The sequence below is a fragment of the Callithrix jacchus genome, chromosome 7, assembly GCF_049354715.1.
Source record: "Callithrix jacchus isolate 240 chromosome 7, calJac240_pri, whole genome shotgun sequence".
Taxonomy (NCBI): Eukaryota; Metazoa; Chordata; class Mammalia; order Primates; family Cebidae; genus Callithrix; species Callithrix jacchus.
In genome coordinates, this window is record NC_133508.1 from 104,496,678 (window position 1) to 104,523,757 (window position 27,080).

Sequence of the window (27,080 nt, forward strand, 5' to 3'; positions counted from 1 at the left end):
GACCAGCCTGGGCAATATAGTGAGACCCCATATCTATTTCAAAAAATACATTTAAAAATATTTTTTAAAAAATTAAATTGGCTTTTATTTGTGATTCTAAAATTGGACAACACCTCATACTATAAAACAGAATGAGTGTTGTGATGAGCTAAGCAGAGGAGGTTGATGTTATAAACAGAAGTTCCTTTTCTTGTAAAGGTTAAAACAGAAGGAACTTTCTTATCGTGCTGGCACAAACTGGCCTGTTTAGGGATTTGGCTGTTATCTCTGCATCCTGATTTGTTGAAACGTTAGATAAAGATCCTAGTTTCAGCTGGATGGTGTGAAACTTCAGCATGTCTTACTCCACTTTGGTTTTGTCTGTTGGGCCTAGTGCAGGGGCTCAGTCCAAACCAGTGATCTATTATACATCCTATTTAACATTAGCAAATATATATTTATGCTAGACTATGTAGTGGCATCATATAGTCTGAATGTTGTCCCCACCAAATCCCATGTTGAATTGTAATCCCCAGTATTGGAGGTGGGGCTAGGTGTGAGGTGAGTGGATCATGGGCAGATCTCTCAGGAATGACTTAGCACCATCTCCTTGGTAGTAAGTGAGTTCTCAAGAGAGCTGGTTGTTTAAAAGTGTGTGGCTCCTTTCCCTTCTCTCTCTCTTGCTTCTGCTCTCCCTGCATGAGATGTCTGCTCCTGCTTCACCTTCCACCATGATTGTAAACAGCCCAAAGCTTCACCAGAGGCAAAGCAGCTACCAACGCCATGCTTCATGTACAGCCTGCAGAACTGTGAGCCAGTTAAACTTCCTTTCTTTGTAAATTACCCAGCCTCAGGTATTTCTTTCTTTTTTCTTTTTAAAAACATTTATTTTTTCAATTTCATGGAAAAGAGATTTTTCATTTTTCCAAAAATTGTACCAAGGTAAAGTGAAGTTCCAGTGGACACAGATGCGATGTATAGGCATGAGCAGTACTGCCCCTCATTATGCACTCATTAGACAGTAGTGCAACCCCAAGGAAAGGACGGTTGGGTATTTCTTTATAGCAGTGCAAGAACAGCCTAGCATGTGGTGGTATTAAGCAACGAGCATTAGAACAGCGGGCTTTAGAAGACACAGATCAGATTAGAATCTACCTTTCTGGCTGGATGCAGTGGCTCACACCTGTAATCCCAGCCCTTTGGGAGGCTGAGGCAGGCAGATCACCTCAGGTAAGGAGTTCGAGAGCAGTTTGGCCAACATGGTGAAACCCTGTCTCTACTAAAAATACAAAAAATTAGCTGGGTGTGGTGTTGCATGCCTGTAATCCCAGCTACTCAGGAGGCTGAGGCAGGAGAATCGCTTGAACCTGGGAGGTAGATGTTGCAGTGAGCCAAGATTGCACCATTGCACTCCAGCCTGGGTAACAAAGTAAAACTCCATCTCAAAAAAATGAATGAATAAATAAAAAGAATCCACCTTTCTCAGATCCTGGCTATGTGGTTTCTAGCAAACCCTTAACCAAGGGGATTCAGTTTCTTTTTCCTTAAAAAAGATCCTATTAATACCTTCCTCTGGCAATTCGTTGAGAAGATTAAATAACATTTGAAAACACTGGCAGGCTGGTCACGGTGGCTCACACCAGTAATCCCAGCACTGTGGGAAGCTGAGGCCAGCAGGTCACTTGAGCCCAATACTTTGAGACCAGCTTGGGCAACATGGCAAACTCAATTTTTACAAAAAGTTAGCAGGGTGTGGTAGTATATGCCTATAGTTCCAGTGACTCAGGAGGTGGGAGGACTGCTTCAGTGTGGAAGGCAGCACTTACAGTGGGCTGAGATTGGGACACTGCACTCCAGCCTGGGCCACAGAGCAAGACCCTATGCCAAAAAAAATAAAAGGAAGAAGAGAAGAAAGAAGAAGAGTAAGAATAAAGAGTAAGAGGGGACTCAAGATGGCGTGGTGAGAACAACCCAGGATTGAAGCTCTCGGTGAATGCGCAGAGGGTGAGTCAGGGCCACATTTCCAGATGGATCTTTGTTGCCCACAGAACGGGGAAATTCCCAGGTATAAAAGAGACGCAGGACACCAGGCAGAGGTTTTGGCTGGTGCAGCCGGCAGCCGGTGCAGCCGGCGGCCGGCGCTGTAGCACAGCAGTGCTCCACAGTGCTCCACACAAAGTGCACTGGTCCAGGTGCCCTGTTGAACCGGCTATCTGAGACTTGAGAGGGCTGAACTTGAGACTGAATGGGACTTGGACAGTGAGCCAGGCCAGGAGATTCCAGGGAAACAGCATTTGGGGTAGTGCAGTCGGACAAACAAAATGGTGATTCCAAACGCTCTGGGTGGAGAGGTTCACTGTGGGCACAGCTGAACCCAGGACGGTGCAGCTCCGTGGGGGAGGGGCATCCGCCATTACCAAGGCAATCCGCCCCTACTGAGGTACACGCCCATTGCTGACGCAGCCTGCCATTGCCGAGGCAACCCGCCACAACAGAGAGACTCTGCTGCAGGGCGTAGCCTGTGGCAGCAGGGCGGAGACAGCAGCAGCAGGGCAGAGCCTGCAGCAACAGGGCAAACCTCACACCAGCAGGGCAGAGCCTCGGCAGGCAAATAGTGACTAGATTGCCTCCTAGCTGGGCAGGACAGCACAATGGACACTCACAAAGAAAGCCCGAACCCCCTGAGACAGAGCATCTGAGAAAAAAAGGGTTTTCTTTTTATGAGTTCTGTTGCAGCAGAATAAAACGTAGCAGCCTAACAGCCCTGAATGAACAACAGAGCTCACAGCTCAGCACTTGAGCTCCTATAAAGTACAGACTGTCTCCTCAAGCAGCTCCCTGACCCCTCTATATCCAAAAAGACTGACATTTGGCAGGCATCATTCTGGGACAAAGATAGCAGAAAAAGAAACTGGTAGCATCCCTCACTGTTCCGCAGCTGCTATAGGTGCACCCCAGACAAGCAGGGCCTGGAGTGGACCTCAGCAGTCGTACAGTGGAGGGGCTAGACTGGTAGAAGGAAAACCAAGTAACAGAAATACTTCATCATCAACAATCTGGGCATCCACTCAGAGACCCAATTGAAAAGTCAGCAACTACGCAGACGACAGGTGGATAAATCCACAAAGATGGGAAGAAACCAGTGCAAAAAGGAGGAAAACACCCAAAACCAGAACACCTCGCCTCCTAGAAAGGACCAAAACTCCTCACCAGCAAGGGAACAAAGCTGGACAAAGAATGACTGTGATGAAATAACAGAATTAAACTTCAGAAGGTGGATAATGAGAAGCTTTTGTGAGCTAAAAGAACATGTTTTAAATCAATGCAAAGAAACTAAGAACCTTGAAAAAAGATTTGAAAAAAAGATTCGAGGAAATGATAACAAGAATGGATAACTTAGAGAGGAATATGAATGAATTAGAGGAGCTGAAAAACACAATACGAGAACTTCGCGAAGCATGCACAAGTTTCAACAGCCGAATTGACCAAGCAGAAGAAAGAATATCAGAAGTCGAAGATCAACTCAATGAAATAAAATGAGAAACCAAGATCAGAGAAAAAAGCACAAAAAGGAATGAACAAAGTCTCCAAGAAATGTGGGACTATGTGAAGAGACCTAACCTACGTTTGATAGGTGTACCAGAATGTGATGAAGAGAATGAATCCAAGCTGGAAAATACTCTTCAGGACATTATCCAGGAAAATTTCCCCCACCTAGCAAGACAGGCCAACACTCAAATGCAGGAAATACAGAGAACACCACAAAGATATTCCGCAAGAAGAGCAACCCCAAGGCACATAATTGTCAGATTCAACAAGGTTGAAATAAAGGAGAAAATACTAAGGGCAGCCAGAGAGAAAGGTCGGGTCACCCACAAAGGGAAGCCCATCAGACTCACAGCAGATCTCTCGGCAGAAACACTACAAGCCAGAAGAGAGTGGGGGCCAATATTCAACATCCTTAAAGAAAAGAACTTTCAACCCAGAATTTCATATCCAGCCAAACTGAGCTTCAGAAGTGAAAGAAAAATAAAATCCTTTGCAAACAAGCAAGTACTCAGAGATTTTGTCACCACCAGGCCTGCTTTACAAGAGCTCCTGAAAGAGGCACTACACATAGAAAGGAACAACCAGTACCAGCCATTCCAAAATCACACTAAATGCTAAAGAGCATCAACATAATGAAGAATCTACAACAACTAACGGGCAAAACAGCCAGCTAGCATCAAAATGGCAGTATCAAATTCACACATAACAATATTAACCCTAAATGTAAATGGGCTAAATGCACCAATCAAAAGACACAGACTGGCAAATTGGATAAAAATTCAAAACCCATCAGTGTGCTGTATCCAGGAAACCCATCTCACATGCAAGGATACACAAAGGCTTAAAATAAAGGGATGGAGGAAGATTTACCAAGCAAATGGAGAGCAAAAAAAAAGCAGGGGTTGCAATTCTCATCTCTGATAAAATAGACTTTAAAGCAACAAAGATCAAAAGAGACAAAGAAGGACATTACATAATGGTAAAAGGATCGATACAACAAGAAGAGCTAACGATCCTAAACATATATGGACCCAATACAGGAGCACCCAGATACATAAGGCAAGTTCTTAATGACTTACAAAGAGACTTAGACTCCCACACAATAATAGTGGGAGACTTTAACATTCCACTGTCAATATTAGGCAGATCAACCAGACAGAAAATCAACAAGGATATCCAAGGCTTGAACTCAGACCTGGAGCAAGCAAACCTGATAGACATTTACAGAACTTTCCACCCCAAATCCACAGAATATACATTCTTCTCAGCACCACATCACACCTACTCTAAAATGGACCACATAATTGGAAGTAAAGCACTGCTCAGCAACTGCAAAACAACTGAAATCATAACAAACAGTCTTTCAGACCATAGCGCAATCAAATTAGAACTCAGAATTCAGAAACCAACCCAGAACCACACAGCTTCATGGAAACTGAACAACTGGCTCTTGAATGTTGACTGGATAAACAATGAAATGAAGGCAGAAATAAAGAAGTTCTTCGAAACCAATGAGAACGAAGACACAACATGCCAGAATCTCTGGGACACATTTAAAGCAGTCTCTAGAAGACAATATATAGCAATAAGTGCCCATATGAGGAGAATGGAGAGATCCAAAATTGACACACTATCATCAAAATTGAAAGAGCTAGAGGAGCAAGATCAAAAAAACTCAAAACCCAGCAGAAGACAAGAAATAACTAAGATCAGAGCTGAACTGAAGGAGATAGAGACACGAAAAACCCTTCAAAAAATCAATAAATCCAAGAGCTGGTTTTTTGAAAAGATCAACAAAATAGACAGACCACTAGCCAGGTTGATTAAAAAGAAAAGAGAGAACAACCAAATAGATGCAATAAAAAATGATAAAGGGGAAATCACCACAGATTCCACAGAAATTCAAACCATCATCAGAGAATATTACAAACAACTCTATGCACATAAACTAGGAAACCTGGAAGAAATGGATAAATTCCTGGACTCCTGTGTCATCCCAAGCCTAAACCAGGAGGAAGCTGAAATTATAAATAGACCAATAACAAGGTCAGAAGTAGAGGCAGAAATTAAGAGCCTACCACACAAAAAAAAGCCCAGGTCCAGATGGGTTCATAGCCAAATTCTACCAGACACACAAAGAGGAGCTGGTACCATTCCTTCTGAAACTATTCCAAATAATCCAAAAAGAGGGAATACCTCCCAAATCATTTTATGAGACCAACATCATTCTGATACCAAAACCCGGCAGAGACCCAACAAGAAAAGAAAACTTCCGGCCAATATCCATGATGAACATAGATGCAAAAATCTTCAATAAAATATTGGCAAGCCGATTGCAACAGCAAATCAAAAAACTTATCCATCATGATCAAGTAGGATTTATACCGGGGATGCAAGGCTGGTTCAACATACGCAAGTCTATAAATGTAATTCACCACATAAACAGAACCAAAAACAAAAACCACATGATTATCTCAATTGACACAGAGAAGGCATTCGACAAAATTCAACAGCCCTTAATGCTAAAAACCCTCGATAAACTCGGTATTGATGGAACGTATTTCAAAGTAATAAAAGCTATTTACGACAAACCAACAGCCAATACCATACTGAATGGGCAAAAACTGGAAGCATTCCCTTAGAAATTTGGCACTAGACAAGGATGCCCTCTTTCACCACTCCTGTTCAATATAGTACTGGAAGTTCTAGCCAGAGCAATCAGGCAAGAAAAAGAAATAAAGGGTATTCAAATAGGAAAGGTGGAAGCCAAATTGTCTCTATTTGCAGACGACATGATAGTATACCTAGAAGACGCTGTCGCCTCAGCCCAAAAACTCCTGAAACTCATAAGCAACTTCAGCAAAGTCTCAGGATATAAAATCAATGTGCAAAAATCACAAGCATTCCTATACACCAATAACAGACTTAAAGAAAGCCAAATCAAGAACGAACTGCCATTCACAATTGCTACAAAAAGAATAAAATACCTAGGAATACAACTCACAAGGAACGTAAGGGACCTCTTCAAGGAAAACTACAAACCACTCCTCAATGAAATAAGAGAGGACACAAACAGATGGAGAAACATTCCATGTTCATGGTTAGGAAGAATTAATATCGTGAAAATGGCTATACTGCCCAAAGCAATTTACAGAATCAACACTATCCCCATCAAGCTACCATTGACTTTCTTCACAGAACTGGAAAAATCCACCATGAACTTCATATGGAACCAAAAGAGAGCCCGCATAGCCAAGTCAATTCTAAGCAGAAAGAACACAGCAGGGGGTATCACACTACTGGATTTCAAACTATACTACAAGGCTACAGTAATCAAAACAGCATGGTACTGGTACCAAAACAGAGATATAGACCAATGGAACAGAACAGAGGCATCGGAGGCAACACAACATATCTACAACCATACAATCTTTGATAAACCTGACAAAAACAAGCAATGGGGAAAGGATTCCCTGTTTAATAAATGGTGTTGGGAAAACTGGCTAGCCATGTGCAGAAAGCAGAAACTGGACCCCTTCCTGACACCTTACACTAAAATTAACTCCAGATGGATTAAAGACTTAAACATAAGACCTGGCACCATAAAAACCCTAGAAGGAAATCTAGGCAAAACCATCCAGGACATAGGAGTAGGCAAGGACTTCATGAACAAAACACCAAAAGCATTGGCAACAAAAGCCAAAATAGACAAATGGGACCTAATGAATCTCCACAGCTTCTTCGTGGCAAAAGAAACAGTCACTAGAGTGAATCGGCAACCAATAGAATGGGAAAAAATTTTTGCAGTTTACCCATCTGACAAAGGGCTGATGTCCAGAATTTACAAAGAACTCAAACAGATTTACAGGAAAAAAACAAACAAGCCCATTCAAAAATGGGCAAAGGATATGAACAGACACTTTACAAAAGAAGACATATATGAGGCCAACAATCATATGAAAAAATGCTCATTGTCACTGGTCATCAGAGAGATGCAAATCAAAACCACATTGAGATACCATCTCACGCCAGTTAGAATGGCGATCATTAAAAAATCTGGAGACAACAGATGCTGAAGAGGCTGTGGAGAAAAAGGAACACTTTTACACTGTTGGTGGGAGTGTAAATTAGTTCAACCATTGTGGAAGACAGTGTGGCGATTCCTCAAGGCCTTAGAAGTAGAAATTCCATTTGACCCAGCAATCCCATTACTGGGTATATATCCAAAGGACTGTAAATCGTTCTACTATAAGGACATATGCACACGAATGTTCATTGCAGCACTGTTTACAATAGCAAAGACCTGGAATCAACCCAAATGCCCATTGATGATAGACTGGATTGGGAAAATGTGGCACATATACACCATGGAATATTATGCAGCAATCAGAAATGATGAGTTCGTGTCGTTTGTAGGGACATGGATGAATCTGGAGAACATCATTCTCAGCAAACTGACACAAGAACAGAAAATGAAATACCGCATATTATCACTCATAGGCGGGTGATGAAAAATGAGAACACATGGACACAGGGAGGGGAGTACTAAACACTGGGATCTATTGGGGGGAAAAGGGGAGGGCCAGCAGGGGGTGGGGAGCTGGGGAGGGACAACCTGGGGAGAAATGCCAAATGTGGGTGAAGGGGAGAAAGGAAGCAAAACACCCTGCCATGTGTGTACCTATGCAACTGTCTTGCATGTTCTGCACATGTACCCCAAAACCTAAAATGCAATAAAAAAATTTTTTAAAAAAAGAATAAAGAGTAAGAATAATAATACGAAAGAGGAACAAATAAGGAAAACGAAGATGAAGAGGAGGAGGAGGAAGAAGTAGAAAAGGCGGTGGAGGAGGAGGGGGAAAGGAGGAGGAGGAGAGGGGAGGAGGAGGAGGGGAGGAGGAGAGGAAGAGGAGGGAGAGGAGGAGGAGGAGGGTGAGGAGGAGGAGGAGGGAGAAGAGGAGGAGGAGGGAGAGGAGGAGGAGAAGGGAGAGGAGGAGGAGGAGGGAGAGGAGGAGGAGGAGGGAGAGGAGGAGGAGGAGGAGGAGGGAGAGGAGGAGGAGGAGGGGAAGGAGAAGGAGGAAAACACACTAGGTACCTTAGAGGAGAGGCAGAAAATGTCATTGGACTAAGTGGAGTGACAAAGAGGGAAAGAAACAGGACTAGAAAACTCTAAGAGCATGCACACTTAAGTAGAGCAGTACTGTTCTTGTCCAGCTATTAAATAGCACAACCCTAAATCCTGTCATATTCCTGATCTTTTGTTTTAGTGTTCAGGATCTCATAGTAGATATGCGAAATTTGATATTCATTTGATATTGGTTGCTGTGATACTTCTTGCAAATCTCTTCTTATCTAGATTTAAAATGTATGTATTTTTTAGATGGGGTTTTGCCATGTTACCCAGGTTGGTCTCAAACTCTTAGACTCAAGAGATCCTCCCACCTCAGCCTCCCAAAGTGCTGAGATTACAGGCATAAGCCACTGCATCGAGTCTTATCTACATTTAAATAAAGTTTAGCATTTATTTTACTTTGCAGTTCAATACAGAAGATTTATTTTATCTTAGTTGCTAAAATTGGAAATCACTTGTATCTCACTGAATGAAGAAATTAGGATTTTAAGAAACTGCCAGCTGCCATGTATTTGAATATTCATTCTTTTTTAAGTATTCGTTGCACATCCCATTCAATGTGTGACTTTGGAGATTCCATTTGATTGAATAGAGGCAGCCTATGCAGGACCCTGTGAAGAACAGGAGGGAGGCTGCTGAAGCCCAGAGCAATGCAGAAATGCAGAAAAGCAATTCTAATGTAAGCAAAACCAAGAACAAAAAACGGAAGCACTTTGCAAACACAATAAATGATATTAGCAGATTCAACCTATGTTCATCACTTTAATGAAATTATCATTTATGAGGCACTTATTAAAACTCTTACATCACCTTTTCCATTTTGTTGCTTTTGTTTTACTAAGAAATAGAAATCTTCAATTAGAAAAAAATCGGAAAAGCATGTAGAACTACAAATGTAACTGATATTAAAAATAGGTAGATTAAACTTTCTTTTATTTTTTTCCTTTTAAGAGCTTGGATTAAGTTCAATCAGTTTTTTTGGTTAGCTTTTTGTTTGTTTGTTTGTCTTAGAGACAGGGTCTTGCTCTGTTACCCAGGCTGGAGTGCAGTGGTGCAATCATGGCTCATTGCATCCTCAAATTCTTGGGCTCAGTGATCTTCTTGCCTCAGCCTCCAGAATAACTAGGACTACAGGTGCACACACCATGCCTGGCTAACTTTTTGGTTTTATGTAGAGATGTTATCTCGCTATCTTGTCCAGACTGGTCTTGACCTCCTAGCTTCAAGCAATCCTCCTGCCTTGGCCTCCCAAAGTGCTGGGATTACAGGTGTCAGCTACCATGCCTAACCACAGTCTGAGCTTTTGAATTTCATATTTACTACATGCCAAGTATGTGATGTTGCACGATCACTGGAGCTTCATGTTCTCTCCTTGTCCTACTTTCTGGGACAGGGATACTGATCTTGGTGTACCTTGCTTGGGAAAATTTGACTGAGTTGAGTCTCTTCTCCCTGAAACATTTTCTTCCTCCAAGGACACCACACACCTATGATCCCTTACTCTGACCACTCATTCTCAGTCTGCTTCTCTGGTTTCTCCTAGTCTCTTTGCCACCTAAATGTTGCAGGCCACACATTGAAGGCCTTGGTTTCTCCCTTGGTGATCTTGCTCATTCTTGTGACTTTAAACATGACCTACATGTTATAAGAACAGGCTAACCCAACATCTACCTTGAACTCAAGACTCAACTCCAGATTCAACTGTCTGCTTAGCATCTTCATTTGTCTGTCATCAAGGTATTTAAGACTCAAGACTTCTCTTCTCACAGGTGTCCCTGTCTCAGTAAATAGTGTTGCCATTTTTCTAGTTGCCCAAAAGTATTGCTGCCATCCTTGACTTTCTTCTTTCATTCCTCTCATGTACTCCATCAGGAAATCCTATCCATCCTACCTTCAAAATATATTTGGAAATTGAATCACTTCTTACCACATCAACTCAACTGCCTAGCTCAAACTACAGTCATCTCTTGCCTGAGTTATTACAAAAGGCTCCCAAAGATCTGTCTTCACTAGAGTAGCCAGATGATCCTGCTACAACTATACTTGTCTGTTCCAAATCTGCCCGTGGCTTCCACACACGACAGGAGTCTGAGTCACTATAATGACCTAGGAGGCCCCACCTGGTTTACCTCTTTCTGTCCCAGTATCCTCCCCTGTAATCACTCAGCTCCAGACGCTGGCAATCTTGTAAGCACCCCAGGGTCTTTGCTCCTGCTGTTCCCTTCTAAATTGTTCACTAGCACGCTACCTCTCAGAATTCCTGTTGCCTCCTATTCAGCCTTCCCCAGCCATTCCATGTAAATGACAAACCTCCTCCACCCCAATGCGTCCTAGTCTTCTCTGCTTTGCCTTTCTTCACAGCACTCACCACCATCTAAAATTGAACATACTGCATATTTTATTCATTAATCTTATTTACTGTCTGTCAGTCACTACAATATAAGATCTGGGAGGACAGGAATTATGTCTACTCTGTTCCCTGTAAACCTTTAATGCTTGAACAGTGCTTGGCACATAGTAGGTGCTCAGTAAATGTTTGTTGATTGACTGACTGAATGAATGAATAATGGATAATGGTCCAATCTATTTATTCCATCTGCTTCTTGTGAGACAGAAAACAATATTTCATGAAGGCAAAGAGCTTTCAGACCTCAGTGTGTTTTCTGAGGCTCTTCCTCAACACTCCATTATTTTATCATCACCATTGTTGTTTTTCCCTGAACTGTCACTCTATAATTGGCGAGAAAACAATGACATAATGTAAAATTATGTGTTTCTCTTTTCAGCTATGCAGCTTTGCTTTATTTTCTAGGACCACTCCAACAGTCACTGGAGTCATTGAAATGACAGTTATTTTCAACCATCTTCTTTGCTGTTGACTGAAACCCTTTCTTCAAATAGATTCATGTGGCAGAGTTAATAACATTAACTCTGAACCATTATTAGTGAGCAAACACTATCCTTCATTTCTCTGGGGGGAAATCATTTTAGCCACCACACTAATTAGATAGCTTTCTGGCTGATGATGGGGCAGACAAAAGGTATAGCATGTTAAAGAAAATGAGCAAACAGGTGCAATCAACTTACAGAACATGAATTAAAATATCTTTTTTTTTTTTTTTTGAGATAGGGACTCACTCTGCTGCCCAGGCTGGAGTGCAGTGGCATGATCTCAGTTCACTGCAGCCTTGACTTCCTCCACTTCCCAAGCTCAGGTAATCCTCCTGCCTCAGAATCTCGTGAGCAGCTGGGACTACAGGCATACACCACCATGCCTGGCTAATTTTTTGTATTTTTTGTAGAGATGGGGTTTCAACATGTCCAGACTGATCTCGAACTCCAGGGCTCAAGTGATCAGCCCACCTTGGCCTCCCAAAGTGCTAGGATTACAGGCATGAGCCACCATGCCCAGCCAAATGTCTTAATAATTATAATAATAATAATAATAAGACTGTTGATAGGAAGTTTGGTATAATGTGTCACTTCAATTATAAATCACAGGTGATTTTACTTGATACAGTCAACTAGAGATAATCCACAGAGGGTAGTTTTATTTATTATTGTTTTAAATGCTATCAAATTTTGTTTAGATCTAGCCTGTCAATTTTCTGAATGAAGCTGTAGTTGGCATTTGATTGGTTTGGGTATGTTCCCTCACAAATCTCATCTTGAATTCTCACATGTTGTGGGAGAAACCCAGCGGGAGGTAATTGAATCATGGGGACAGGTTTTTCCCATGCGGTTCTTGTGATAATAAGTCTCACAAGATCTGATGGTTTTAAAAATGGGAGTTTCCCTGCACAAGCTCTGTCTCTTTGCCTACTGACATCCACGTAAAATGTGACTTGCTTCTCCTTGCCACCCACTATGATTGTGAGGTTGCCCCAGCCACATGGAACTATAAGTCCATTAAACCTCTTTTGTAAATTGCCCAGTCTTGGGTATGTCTTTATGAGCAGCATGAAAATGGACTAATACAGCATTTACCACAGTGTCTGGCTGATAGTAACTGTGGCAGACCCTGCTGATTGTCTGTTCAACATCCATTCTCGAATTCTTACTTCCTAGCAGAAGCCCTATGTCATTGATGATGCAATTCACCCAGTAAAAAGATACATTTCCAGCCTCCCTTGCAGCCAGGTGTGGTCATGTGACTGAATTCTGTCCAATGAGACAAACACAGACACTGTTAGAGGTATCTCCAAGCTGTCTTATTAAAGATTTGGTTCATACACATGGGGACTATTTTCCTCCCCCTTCTTCCTTCCTGCTGACTGGGAAGTGAGCATGACATCTAGAGCTCCAGTCCCTATCTGAGATCATAAGGTGACCTGGAAGACAGAAGTTATGCCGTATGGTGAGCGGAAGACAGAAGAGCCCACATCTCTGGTGATTTTGAGGAGCTGCCTTGGATCACTTTCCTCAACTTCTTTTAGATGAGACTAATGTTCTAATATCACTGTTCTTGCCGGTTCTGTTATTTGTATTTGAATTTATTCTAATGGATATGATAGGTAATCAGAAAGTATTTTTTCAGAGAATGAATGGAGTACATGCCTATGGTGGTTATAGTAGTCTGCTCAGGCTGCCATAATAAAATGTCACAGACTGGGTGGCTTAACCACAGAAATTAATTTTCTCACAGTTTTGGAGGCTAGGAGTCTAAGATTAAGGTGCTGGCAGGGTTGGTGTCTGGTGAGGCCTCTCTTTCTGACTTGTAGATGACCATCTTCTTGCCATGGATTCACATGGCCTACCTTAGGCTCATGCAGACAGGAGAGAGAAACATTTCTGCTGTCTCATTCTCTTTGTATAAGGACATTGATCCTACCAAGCTAGGTCCCCACCCTTATAACCTCACTTAATCTTAGTTACCTCTCTCAAGGCCCTATCACCAATACAGTCACATTGGGACTTAAGGCTTCAACATACAGATTTTGGGAAAGACTGTCTATGACAGTGGTCATCTGTTGTCTCACCAGTTCCCTTCTTCTAGGACCTGCCGTTTTCCTCCTGTCCACGTGTTCCTTCAGTATCACTCTGATTAGCTAACAGCAGTTGACTGGCGTGAAGTATACACCTGATCCAAGCTGGACCAATCAAAGCTTTTCCCTAGGAATTTTGCAATTAGGCCTGAAAAAGAGACAGACTCCCTCCAGTGACAGAATGTTAGGCAGCAAGTTCAGAAGCTGTCTTGATTTTCTCCATATGGCTAGAATAAAAGGAAGATGGCCCATAGACACAGAATAAGATGAATAATAAACAGATCCACAGAAAAGGACAGAGGAGAGATGAAATGAGAACCCTAAATGCATCATAATCCCCTGCTTTAATTGTTAATGAAGTTCAATCACATTCATGACTTATGGTCCATGAGAAAATTTATAATACAGCCTTCTTTCTTCCTTAGCTACTTAGAGTTGGGCTTCTATTATTTACAATTGAGAGCCATAACTAATACAACTCTCCAAAATTAAAAAAAGAAAAAAAGACCTGCATTTTTAGGCTCTTAGAACTTACATTATTTTCTTTTAATAATGATTAGCAATAACTAGTAGTGTTTGTTTCATCTTGTATGCTAAGTTATCTGAAATTGAATAGATACTACAGTGCAAATCAATATTTCATGTTATTTTCAGTAAATTGTTACTGGAGTCAAACCTTATGCTATCCTGACAATTCCTCCCTACATCATCTTCTTTGCAACTGCAGGTGGAAGACTGGCAATAAATACAATTCAGCTCTTGAAGAAAACACCCTAAATATTAGAAACCTTTGAAGAACCACTGGATGGCCTATCAACTCACTGTGTGTCCTATTTGGAAGTATAGAATAGAACTAAAATTCTAATACTTTTACTTGCATAGATGTTGGTAATTGTCATCTCTCCATCTCAGCAATTATTCCTGGATAAATATACTGCAAATCATCTTAGAAGAGAAAATCCCCTCTGAATTACACAACTGAGTTTCAGAATGTGAGTAAAGTATAGCTAACCAAAATGTGCAAGCAAACTGATGCAAATTTCCTTTTCTATGCCTGTGTAAGCAGAAATCTTTTGCATGATACTAAGTTAGATGTGGTGTAGCATGTAAAAGAGAAAGCACCTTTATCTGTGTCTGCGTGGAAACCAGGTAACCTTGTCATAAACGGGGAAGAAATGACTTAAGTGTCAGCCTTCACATCTCCTGCTGTGAACAGTCTTAAGGGGTATTAGGTGTCATAACCACTAACACAAAAACCAACAGAAACTAAATCTCAGTACACAAATGGAAGAAAACATATCTGTATGAATTTATATTGGCCTCTTCCCACACATTATTTAATTTAATTTTCCAAACAACCTGTGAGGTAGGTATTATTATCGCCATTTTATACTGAGGAAATGGAGTCAGATACTTTTTCTTGCTGGCACAACTTAGGTTGTAAGTGGTGGAGCTGGTTTTGAATGTATTCACCTTACTCGAACCCCACGTGTCTGTGCTGTACTATGAATTCCTCAAGGGATGGGGACTGCTATTAAAGTTGTTTCTTTAAATTTCATGCAAGACTGGAGGCTTCTTCTTGGTAGTAAGTAGTAATGTGTACAATGCCAAGAATATAGCAGTTGTACCCAGCAGTATAGTAAGGTCAGCAGGTGTGTGCAATAGAGGAATTACAAAAGGCACATCTGTGGAACATGCTCAGATTCAGCAGTAATAAATTATTTGAAAACTAGGCTTGAGAAAATAATAAGAGCTATTTGTGACAAACCCATAGCCAATATCACAATGAATGGGCAAAAGCTGGAAGCATTCCCTTTGGAAACTGGTACAAGATAAAGATGTCCTCTTTCACCACTCCTATTCAACATAGTATCAGAAGTTCTGGCCAGGGCAGTCAGGCAAGAAAAAGAAATAAAGGTATTCAAATAAAAACAGAGGAAGTCAAATTGTCTCTGTTTGCAGATGACGTAATTGTATATTTAGAAAACCCCATTGTCTAAGTCCAAACACTCCTCACACTGATAAGCAACTTCAGCAAACTCTCAGGATACAAAATTAATGTGCAAACATCACAAGCATTCCTATACACCAACAATAGACAAGCAGAGAGCCAAATCATGAATAAACTCCCATTCACAATTGCTACAAAGACAATAAAATACCTGGGAATACAGCTAACAAGGGATATGAAAGACCCCTTCAAGAACTATAAACCACTGCTCGAGAAAATAAGAGAGGACACAAACAAATGGAAAAACATTTCATGCTCCTGGATAGGAAGAATCAATATCGTGAAAATGGCCATACTGCCCAAAGTAATTTATAGACTTAATGCTATTCCCATCAAGCTACCAGTGACTTTCTTCACAGAATTAGAAAAAGCTACTTTAAATTTCATATGTAACCAAAAAGCCCCTATAGCCAAGACAATCCTTAGCAAAAAGAACAAACTGGAGGCATCACGCTACCTGACTTCAAAGTATACTACAAAGCAACAGTAATTAAAACACCATGGTATGGCTACCAGAACAGACATATAGACCAATGGAACAGAACAGAGACCTCAGAAATAATACCACACATCTACAACCATCTGATCTTAGACAAATGTGACAAAAACAAGCAATGGGGAAAGGATTCCCTATTTAATAAATGGTCTGGGAAAACTGGCTAGTCATATGCAGGAAACTGAAACTGGACCCCTTCCTTACACCTTATACAAAAATTAAGATGGACTAAAGACTTAAAATGTAAAAACCAAAATCATAAAAACCCTAGAAGAAAATCTAGGCAATACCATTCAGGACATAGACATGTGCAAAGACTTCTTGACTAAAACACCAAAAACAATGGCAACAAAAGCCAAAATTGACAAATAGAATCTAGTCAAACTAAAGAGCTTCTGCACAGCAAAAGAAACAATCATCAGAGTGACCAGGCAACCCACAGAATGGGAGAAAATTTTTGCAAGCTACCCATCTAACAACTATCTAATACCCAGAATCTACAAGGAATCTAAATAAATTTACAAGAAGAAAAACAATCCAGTCAAAAAGTGGGCAAAGGATATGAACAGACACTTCTCAAAAGAAGACATTTATGGAGCCAACAAACTTATGAAAAAGAGCCACCATCACTGGTCATTAGAGAAATGCAAATGAGAACCATAATGAGATACTATCTCATGCCAGTTAGAATGGTAATTATCAAAAAGTTGGGAAACAACAGATGCTGGCAAGGATGTGGAGAAATAAGAATGCTTTTACACCATTGGTGAAAGTGTAAATTAGTTCATCCATTGTGGAAGACAGTGGGTGATTCCTCAAGGATCTACAACTGCAAATACCATTTGACCCAGCAATTTCATTACTGGGTATATACCCAAAGGATTATAAGTCATTCTACTATAAAGACACATGCACACATATGTTTACTGCAGCCCTATTTACAATAGCAAAGGCTTGGAACCAACCCACATACCCATCAATGATAGACTAGATAAAGAAAAGGTGGCACATATACACCATGGAATACTCTGGAGCCATTAAAAAGAATGAGTTCATGTCCTTTGCAGGGACATAGATGAAGCTGGAAGCCATCATTCTCATCAAACTAACAAGAACAGAAAACCAAACACTGCATGTTCTCACAAATAAGTGGGAGTTGAACACTTCGAACACATAGACACGGGGAGGGGAACATCACACATCAGGGCCTGTCAGGGGGTCAGGGGCAAGGAGAGGGAGAGCACAGGTTGTGATAGGTGCAGCAAATCACCATGGCACATGTATACCTACGTAACGAACCTGCACGTTCTGCACATGTATTCCAGAACTTAAAGTAAAATTAAGGGGAAAAAACAACAACGCAAAACCCTAGAGGAAAGCATGAGTAGTCACCACCACCAGTGCAGCAGTGCCAGAGCTGAGAGGAGATCCTGGCCACTGCCCCTGCCTTCAGCCACTTCTGTCTTTGGACTTGTTCCAGCCATCTCTTAAAGCATGGTGGGTTAGACTGGGCAAGGTGATTCACGCCTGTAATCCCGTACTTTGGGAGGCCAAGGCAGGTGGATCACCTGAGGTCAGGAGTTCGAGACCAGCCTGGCTAATGTACTGAAACTCCATCTCTGCCAAAAATATAAAGATTAGCCAGATGCAGTGGCCCTGCTGCTCAGGGGGCTGAGGCAGGAGAATGTCTTGAACCCCAGAGGTAGAGGCTGCAGTGAGTTGAGACGGTGCCACTGCACTCCAGCCTGGGTGACAGAATGAGACTATCTCCAACAAACAAAATCATGGTGGATTACTATGAAGTTCTAGGTGTGCAGAGACAGGCCTCTCCCAAGGATATTAAAAAGGCATACCAGGAACCAGCTCTCAAGCGGCACCCAGATAAAAATCCAGAGAATAAAGAAGAAGCAGAGAGAAAACTCAAACAAGTAGCTGAAGGGTGTGAGGTGTTGTCAGATGCTAAAAAATGGGACATCTATAACAAACACGGCAAAGAAGGATTAAATGGTGCGGGGAGGAGGTGGAAGTCGTTTTGACAGTCTATTTGAGTTTGGCTTCACATTCTGTAACCCAGATGATGTCTTCAGGGAATTTTTTGGTGGATGGGACCCATTTTCATTTGACTACGTAGAAGACTCTTTTGAGGACTCGTTTCAGAATCGAAGGGGTCCCCGTGGAAGCAGAAGCCAAGGGTCGGGGTAGCTTTTTTCCACATTCAGTGGATTTCCATCTTTTGGAAGTGGATTTCCTTCTTTTGATGCAGGATTTATTAATACTTCATTTGGGTCACTAGGTCATGGGGGCCTCACTTCGTTTTCTTCCACATCATTTGGTGGTAGTGGGATGGGCAACTTCAAACTGATGTCAACTTCTACTAAAATGGTTAATGGCAGGGGGAATGATCCAAGATGGCCGATCGCTAACATCTTGGGATTGCAGCTCTCAGTGGAAGTGCAGAGAACTAGAGGAAGCCACACTTTCAGACAAATTCTGGTCGCTCACAGAGCAGAAGAACCCCAGTGGAGGAGTCACACGGGTCGCCAGGGCGACTCTTGTGGCGGGCGCAGCGGTTTCACCGGCACCTCGGCGCAGCAGCTCTCGGCGCAGAGTAAACAGGGCTGGCTCCCCTTCTGACCGAGGTTTGGAGGACCCACACGGGTCCCCAGCAGGACTCCTGAGGCCGGCGCAGTGGCTGTGACAGCACCTCGGCGCGGCAGCTCTCGGCGCAGAGTAAACGAGACTGGTTCACCTTCTGACCAAGGTTTGGAGCCCCGGGAAGGCAGAGGCGCCTATTACGGACACAAGAAGGAAGCCAGACAGGAGAATCCTGGGCAGAAAAGCACCATCAGTCTTAACGCCGCTGTTCTGGCCCTGGGAACTAACAACTTGGACGTCCACTCAAGAGACCTAATCTGAAAGTTGGTAATTTCAAAGACGACAGGAGGATAAATTTACAATGATGGGAAGAAACCAGCGTAAAAAGGCTGAGAATACTCAAAATCAGAACGCCTCTCCCTCTAAAGATGATCACAGTTCAACATCAACAATGGAACAAGGCTTGATGGAGAACGAGCGCATCCCAATAACAGAATCACCCTTCAAGGAATGGATAATAAGAAACTTCGGTGAGTTAAAAGAACATGTTGTAGCCCAACGTAAAGAAACTAGGAACTTTGAAAAAAGGTTTGATAAAATCCTGTTGAGAATAGTCAACTTAGAGAGGAATATAAGTGAATTATTGGAACTGAAGAATACAATACAGGAACTCCAAGAAGTATGCACAGGTTTAAACACTCGAATTGTTCAAGCAGAAGAAGGGATATCAGAGGTCAAAGTCCAACTTAATGAAATAAAACAACAAGACAAAATTAGAGAAAAAAGGTTAAAAAGGAATGAGCAAAGTCTCAAAGAAATGTGGGACTATGTGAAAAGACCAAATTTACATTTGATAGGTGTACCTGAATGTGACGGAGAGAATGAATCCAAGCTGGAAAATACTTTTCAGGATATTATTCAGGAAAATTTTCCTAAACTAGCAAAGCAGGTCAATATTCAACCCCAGGTAATACAGAGAACACCACAAAGATATTCCTCAAGAAGAGCAACACCAAGGCACATAATCCAGGGTTGAAACGAAGGAGAAAATACTAAGGGCAGCCAGAAAGAAAGGTCAGGTTACCCACAAAGGCAAGCCTATCAGACTTACAGCAGATCTCTCGGCAGAAACTCTACAAGCCAGAAGAGAGTGGGGGCCAATATTCAACATCCTCAAAGAACAGAACCTTCAGCCCAGAATTTCATATCCAGCCAAACTAAACTTCACAACTGAAGGAAAAATAAAATCTTTTATGAACAAGCAAGAACTCAGAGCTTTTATTACCACCAGGCCTGCTTTACAAGAGCTTCTGAAAGAGGCATTACACACAGAAAGAAACAACCAGTATTAGCCTTTCTAAAAATATACCAAAAAGTAAAGAGCATCAACATAAAGAAGAATTTACATCAACGAAAGGATAAAACAGCCAGTTAACATCAAATGGCAGTAACCCTAAATTTAAATAGACTAAATCCCCCAATCAAAAGACACAGCCAAAACCCAATGGCATGTTACATCCAGACCTGTTTCACAGGCAAGGATACACAAAGACTCAAAACAAAGGGATGGAGAAAGATTTACCAACCGAATGGAGAACAAAAATAAATAAATCAATAAATAAAAAGCAGGAGTTGCAATTCTCGTATCGGATAAAATAGATTTTAAAGCAACAAAGATATAGTGGTAAAAGGATCAATGCAACAACAAGAGCTAACGATCCTGACACCCAGATACATAGAGACTTAGATTCAATGAGACAGAAAATTAATAAGGATATCAAGGACTCGAACTCAGATCCGGACAAGTAAACTTAATAAAAATTTATAGAGCTCTCCACTTCAAATACACAAAATATACATTCTTGTCAATACCACATCACACCTACTCATAGGTTTAAATGAAACATTGATTGGCCATTATTAATACCTATTTTTTTCAGAATAAAGCAATATTTCCATTCACCCTCCCTCTTTCTCTTCCTCTTTCTTCCTCTCCTTTACTCATTTTTTTTCTTTCCTTCTCTCAAAAAAAAAAGAAAAAAAAAAAAAGAAATCAACTTGTAAACCTCTAGATCCAGCTCGGCAATGTCTCTCTCATTGCTTGATTTCCTTCCTTCCCTTCCCTCCCTCCCTCCCCCCTTCCTCCCTTCCTTCCTTCATCCCTTCCTTCTTCCTCCCTTCCTCCTTCCCTCCCTTCCTGCCTTCCTCCCTTCCTCCCCCCCCAAAAAAAATGGTTAATGGCAGAAAAATCACTACAAAGAAATTGTCAAGAATGGTCAAGAAAGAGAAGTTGAAGAAGACGGCCAGTTAATGCCTTTAACAATACAAGGTAAGGAGCAGCTGCTGCACTTGCATAACAAGTAATTCAAGGCATGCACTTAACAGAAATGTTAAACTATAACAAGCACTATTTGAGGATTAACAGGAAATTTTTTTTTAAGATTTCAAGGGAATTCAACTTTCAGTATAATGTACCTAATCTGAAGTATTTACAAACAGCTCATCTGAACCTCTATTGTCATAGACTTTTGAGTTTATTGTTGGGACCATTTATTTTTTGTCTTTAAAGTTATTGTAGGCCGGGTGCAGTGGCTCACACTTGTAATACCAGCACTTTGGGAGGTTAAGGCGGGTGAATCAAGTGAGGTCAGGAGTTCGAGACCAGCCTGGCCAACATGGCAAAACCCCATCTCTACAAAAATACAAAAAAATTAGCCAAGCGAGGTAGCAGGTGCCTGTAGTTCCAGCTACTTGGAAGGCTGAGGCAGAAGAATTGCCTGCACCCAGCAGGCAGAGGTTGTAGTGAGCCAAGATTGAACCATTGCACTCCAGCCTGGGCAACAGAGCAAGACTTTGTCTCAAAAAAATTAAAAAATTATTGTAAATATCTTTTTGCACAGATATTGTAAATATCTTTTTTATTAAATGTACTCTAAGGTGGGTCTTGACTCTAGTATAGGACAAGATTGTGCACTAACCCGGCAAGGATCTGCTTTTCCATTTTGTCTGAAATGTGAGCCATGTTGTGTCGGCCTGCTTTGAGGTTAACATTGCCAGGATGAATCTTCTACAGAACCAAATGCATTTTTTTTTCAGTATTTAGTAGTAAAAGATATTAATGCATTAACGGTAATACATTTCTGGTTTAATAAAATTAAGGATGTTTTCTAGTTGTGCCTGAATGCTGGCAGTTTAGTAAGTTTTGATAATTGTTTAAATATGTGATGTTAAGCTTAGGTTTCAAAAAGTAAAGCTGGTAAACTGGGTCTTTGTCATTTGCTTTTTTAAAAAATATATAGATGCTAATGTGTTTGGTGCAAATAAATAAGTAAATAAAAACTGGGTTTGACCACTGAACGCAATGCATAATCCAGGACTGACTCCTATGCTGAGGATGAATGTGATGGGAGATTCTCTCTCAGGAATACTATTGAGCCATTCAACAAAATTTTAATATGGATTATAGATTATAAAAAAATATTCTGTATCATGTTACATTTTCTGCATTTGATATCTCTGCTATTTTGAATCTCTCTGATATTTTGAAGCATATTTTTATTAATATGAAAACACACTGAAGTACTACAGCAAAAGGGCCATAAAAAATTCAAGCAACCTCTTTTGGAATGTTTAGGGAAAAAAAATTATATCTCATCATGGTGGCTTATGTCTATAATCCCAGCACTTTGGGAGGCCAAGATGGGAGGATCGCTTGAGGACAGGAGTTCAAGACCAGCCTGGTCAACATAGCAAGACCTTGTCTCTTTTTATTTTTTTATTTTTTTGAGATGGAGTTTCACTCTTGTTACCCAGGCTGGAGTGCAATGGCATGATCTCAGCTCACTGCAACCTCTGCCTCCTGGGTTCAGGCAATTCTCCTGCCTCAGCCTCCCATGTAGCTGGGACTACAGGCATATGCCACCATGCCCAGCTAAGTTTTGTATTTTTAGTAGAGACGGGGTTTCACCATGTTGACCAGGATGGTCTCGATCTCTTGATCTCGTGATCCACCCCCCTTGGCCTCCCAAAGTGCTGGGATTACAGGCATGAGACACTGCGGCCAGCCTTTCTCTTTTTAAAAGAAGAGAAAAGAAAAGAAAATGTGGCAAGATGTTTTTTTAAAAATAGGTAATCTGGTAATACATATAGGAGAATTCTTTGTATGTATTGTTTTCACAGTTTTTCTGGAAGTTTAAATTATTACAAAAGATAAGGTTCTTTAGAAAGAGCACTAGGCTTAGACTCAGGAGTTCTGGTTTCAGGTTCAGATTTCCCATTATTCATCTGAGTGACATTTGTCATTTCATGTAACTTCTCTGGACCATGCCTGTCTTCTGTAAAATACAGAAGTTATTTGTTTTTGTGGATAGGCATTCCATTATAGAAACAAATAGCTCACTCATTCCCCTACACTGAGTGGTTTCTACTTCTTCCCTGTTATGAACAGTGCTGCAGTGAACGGCTGTATTCGTGGTTCCCTGTGCTCATGTGCAGGTGTGTCCTAGGGCATAGCATGCTGATGCATGTGGATAAACTAAAAAACATAACATCAAGTGAAAATACATTTAATATGATTCCATTTATGTAAATTTTCAGACACTAACGTACATCATGAAAGTACAAAAGCATACATCAGATTGATATATTCTAGCATCACCATAGAGCTTACCTTTGGGCACAAAGGGAAAAAGAAAGCAGGAGTAGAGTCGGCTGTAGTTACATCTACATTTTATCTCCTTGAGAGAGAGAGTTTGATCTACGGTAAGGGTGGGTTCAGCTAATGATTCTTGCTGTCTTCCAGCTCTAATGATTTATAATGAAGTTAGATTTGTAATCTTAAAATACTTTATACCCTTTACCTTGTTTGTGAGTGTGTATAGATTTAACAGAATTCAACAAGCATGTACTGAGAAAATTATCTACCAAGGGCATTGAGCTACCTTCAGTGTAGTCAGTGAGACATAAAACATGGTTTGGAATGATTTGAAGGAAAGAGGACTCTGGTGTGGTATTAAAGAAAAACTTGGTTAATCATTTCCTTGAGATAATGGCACATAAGCTACAATGAAAGGAGGAAATGGACATGAGGGAGGGAGGACTTTGTTAGGTCTACGCTATTAGGCACATATTCCTTATGCAAACATTCAGTCTTAGCATTGTTGGCTCAGTGAACTGCCCAAGAAAATTACATTCCAGAAGGAAACATGTTAATGCAATGCGAATTGATTGGTCCTCCATGAGTACCTACAATTGAATTCTATGTATTAAAATGGCAGAAAAACACATACACATAGAAAATACTTTTAATCAAGGGCAGTATCATTCAAAGCAAAACACAGTGAAAATTCAGTAATTATCCTGTGAATTTCTGCAACTTAATAATCAAAGTGAATAATTCGATCAAGGAGTTCATCTGTTGAGGTGCACACAGGCTTATTAGCAAAACCTATCTCTCTACCTCTGAGAGTCAATTTGGGTAAATGTGAACAAAAGGATTCATCCATCAGGGCTCTTTGGGTACCAAAAAATAGAAAACCTGACTCAAATGAACGTAAATGAAGATAAAAGGTTCAAGAATTAACTTCAAGCACACCTTGATCTTGGAGCTCAGGCAATGGCATTGTAGGGGAGTCTAAATACCCCCTCTACCCATATTTGGGGTTTGTTGTTGTTGTTGATTTTTTTTTTTTTTTTTTTTTGAGGAGGAGTCTCTGTCCCCCAGCCTGGAGAGCAGTGGTGTGATCTTGGCTCACTGCAACCTCTGCCTCCTGGGTTCAAGCAATTCTTGAACCCTCCTGAGTAGCTGAGAGTACAGGTACACACCATTATGCCCAGCTAATTTTTGTTTTTTTAATAGAGGTGGGGTTTTACCATGTTGGCCAGATTGGTCTTGAACTCCTGACTTCAAGGGATCCACCTGCCTCAGCCTCCCAAAATGCTGGGATTACAGACGTGAGCCACCACACCTGGCTTATCTTTGTTTTTAAGTGGAAGCTTCTGCTGGGTCTAGGACCTGTTACTGAACTAAACTTCGGTGACACAGCAAAGCCAAACCCTGATATCAGGATTTGCAGCTGGAGAAAGTAAGGAATTTATTGCAGGGAACCAAGTAAGGAGAATTGGCAGCTGGTGCTTAAGATCAGAACTCCCTAAGAGTTTATAGGTAAGAGTTTTTAAACACAGGGAGGCAGGCTGGGCATGGTGGCTCACACCTGTAATCCCAGCACTTTGGGAGGCTGAGTGGGAGGATTGTCTGAGCCCAGGAGTTCGAAACCAGCCTGGGCAATATGGTAAGATCCTGTCTTTATTAAAAAATAATAATAAATAATAATAAATAATAATAATAAATATCTGTTAAAAGATGGGGAGGCAGAGGTTACAGGCAAAATTATAAATCAATACATGAAGGTTATATATTAATTTGGCCTAAAAAGGCAGGACATCTCAAAGTGGGGTGGGTGTGGAGGTGGCCCACAGATTATAGGTAGATTCAAAGATTCTCTGACTGGTGATTGGTTAGGGAAGCAAAGCTTTGTCTAAAAACCTGGGATCAGCAGGAAGAAATGTTGAGCTCTGGCCTGTGGGCATAACTTCCTCCAGGACCCTCAGGAAGAAATTTAGGGCAAAGAATGGTGATCAGAGTTCGGTTCTCAGTGACCCCTTATCTATGTGTCAGTAGATGACATTTTCCATTGGGTGGCGGTCCAGGTTTCTGAAAAACAACTTGAGGACAGAGCTGTTAGCTTTAGTTTCTACATGGAACCAAACATTTTGGAACTTTAACTTCCCTGGCTATTATTTTAAGCTGTTATTACCTTCTTGCTTATCAGGTTGCTCGTGTATTTCTCAAGGCTAGTTGGGTGCCTGGAATTTCCCTTGAAGGCACTCAAGATTTTCCTTTATTTCCATGCTTGAAGGAGGTCCCCAGGAAGCCCCTAAGAGAGTTTCCTGTTCCATCTCACCAAACTGATACAAGATAGATTAATAGGACAAAAGCATACAGGCTTTATTAATTAAATAAAATTAAAATTAATAAAGCCTGTATGCTTTTGTCCTATTAGTGGGGATCCTCACAAGAGAGGGAAGACCCAAAGCAGAAAGTTTTATACTTTTCAGGCAAAGAATGATACATTTTGTGAAGAAATGACAAGACCGAAGAGTCTGGGCTAGGAGCAGTAAATTCCAGGGGGATCATTAAGAGATACGTGGAAGGCTGTAAGGCTAGTGAAAGAGGATTATTTTAATCAGCTCGTTTATCCAGATCCATTGCAGCATCACTTCTCAGTCATGGCTAATAAGCATTATCTTCTCAAGCTGGGACAGGCAAGGCAGCTTCCTTCTTCTTTTTGCTTTAAGTTCCGGGATACATGTGCAGAATGTGAAGGTTTGTTACATAGGTATACATGTGTCATGGTGGTTTGCTGCACCCATCAACCTGTCATCTAGGTTTTAAGCCCCACATGCATTGGGTATTTGTCTTAATGTTCTCCCTCTCCTTATCCCTCACCCCCTAACAGGCCCAGGTGTGTGATGTTCCCCTCCCTGTGTCCATGTGTTCTCATTGTTCAACTCCCACTTATGAGTGAGAACATGCGGTGTTTGGTTTTCTGTTCCTGTGTTAGTTTGCTGAGAATGATGGTTTCCAGCTTCATCCATGTCCCTGCAAAGGACAGGAACTCATCCTTTTTATGGCTGCACCTTCTTTTCTTTTTTAAAGAGATGAGATGTCACTCTGTTACTCAGGCTGGAAGGGGGAGTTGTGATCCTAGCTCACTGCAGCCTTGAACTCCTGGGCTCAAGCAATCCTGCCTCAGGCTCCCAAGTAGCTGGGACTACAGGTGTGCACCACCATGCCTGGCTTGAAGGCAGCTTTCTCACAGGAATTTTTATGGCTTGCTATAGGTAAGAAAGGACAGTTCAGGTGGTGGTTTCTGCAACTGCTGCTTCTCAAATGTTTTCAGCTAGAAATAATCAAAGTGCAAGCTGAGCATTTTGGGGTATTGTGTCCTTAACTTCTTCCGCATCAAGACTGTTTCTCCCGATTTCTTGACTTGTCTTTCTGCAATGTTGGCATATTTCTAGGCTTACAGATATAACTCCAGACTCAGGGCTCCCTTACTGATACAGTCCTGGAAAAATGAGGCAGCCTTAGGTCAGTAGTTCCCACATAAATTCCAAAATTTAGGTTGCTCAGCATAACTGGAGTCACATGCTTATCCCTGAACTAAGTAAGCATTGTTGCCAGGAAATATGGTATTCTCATTGGCCAGGTCAAGTCACATGCTCACCAGAGAAGTGATGGGGGGCTGGCTCCACACTTGCACTTATGGGGTG

At 41.3% G+C, this 27,080-nt stretch overlaps 1 non-coding gene and 1 pseudogene across 1 annotated transcript; one reads left to right on the forward strand and one right to left on the reverse strand.

Moving 5' to 3' along the window:
* Positions 1–900: 900 nt before the first annotated feature.
* On the reverse strand, positions 901–1,027 carry LOC118143503 (U4atac minor spliceosomal RNA). The gene has a single exon (XR_004727709.3). It is a non-coding gene; the product is annotated as a U4atac minor spliceosomal RNA (small nuclear RNA).
* Positions 1,028–17,935: 16,908 nt separating this feature from the next.
* LOC100393437 (dnaJ homolog subfamily B member 6-like) lies at positions 17,936–21,110 on the forward strand (annotated as a pseudogene).
* The last annotated feature ends 5,970 nt before the right edge of the window (positions 21,111–27,080 follow it).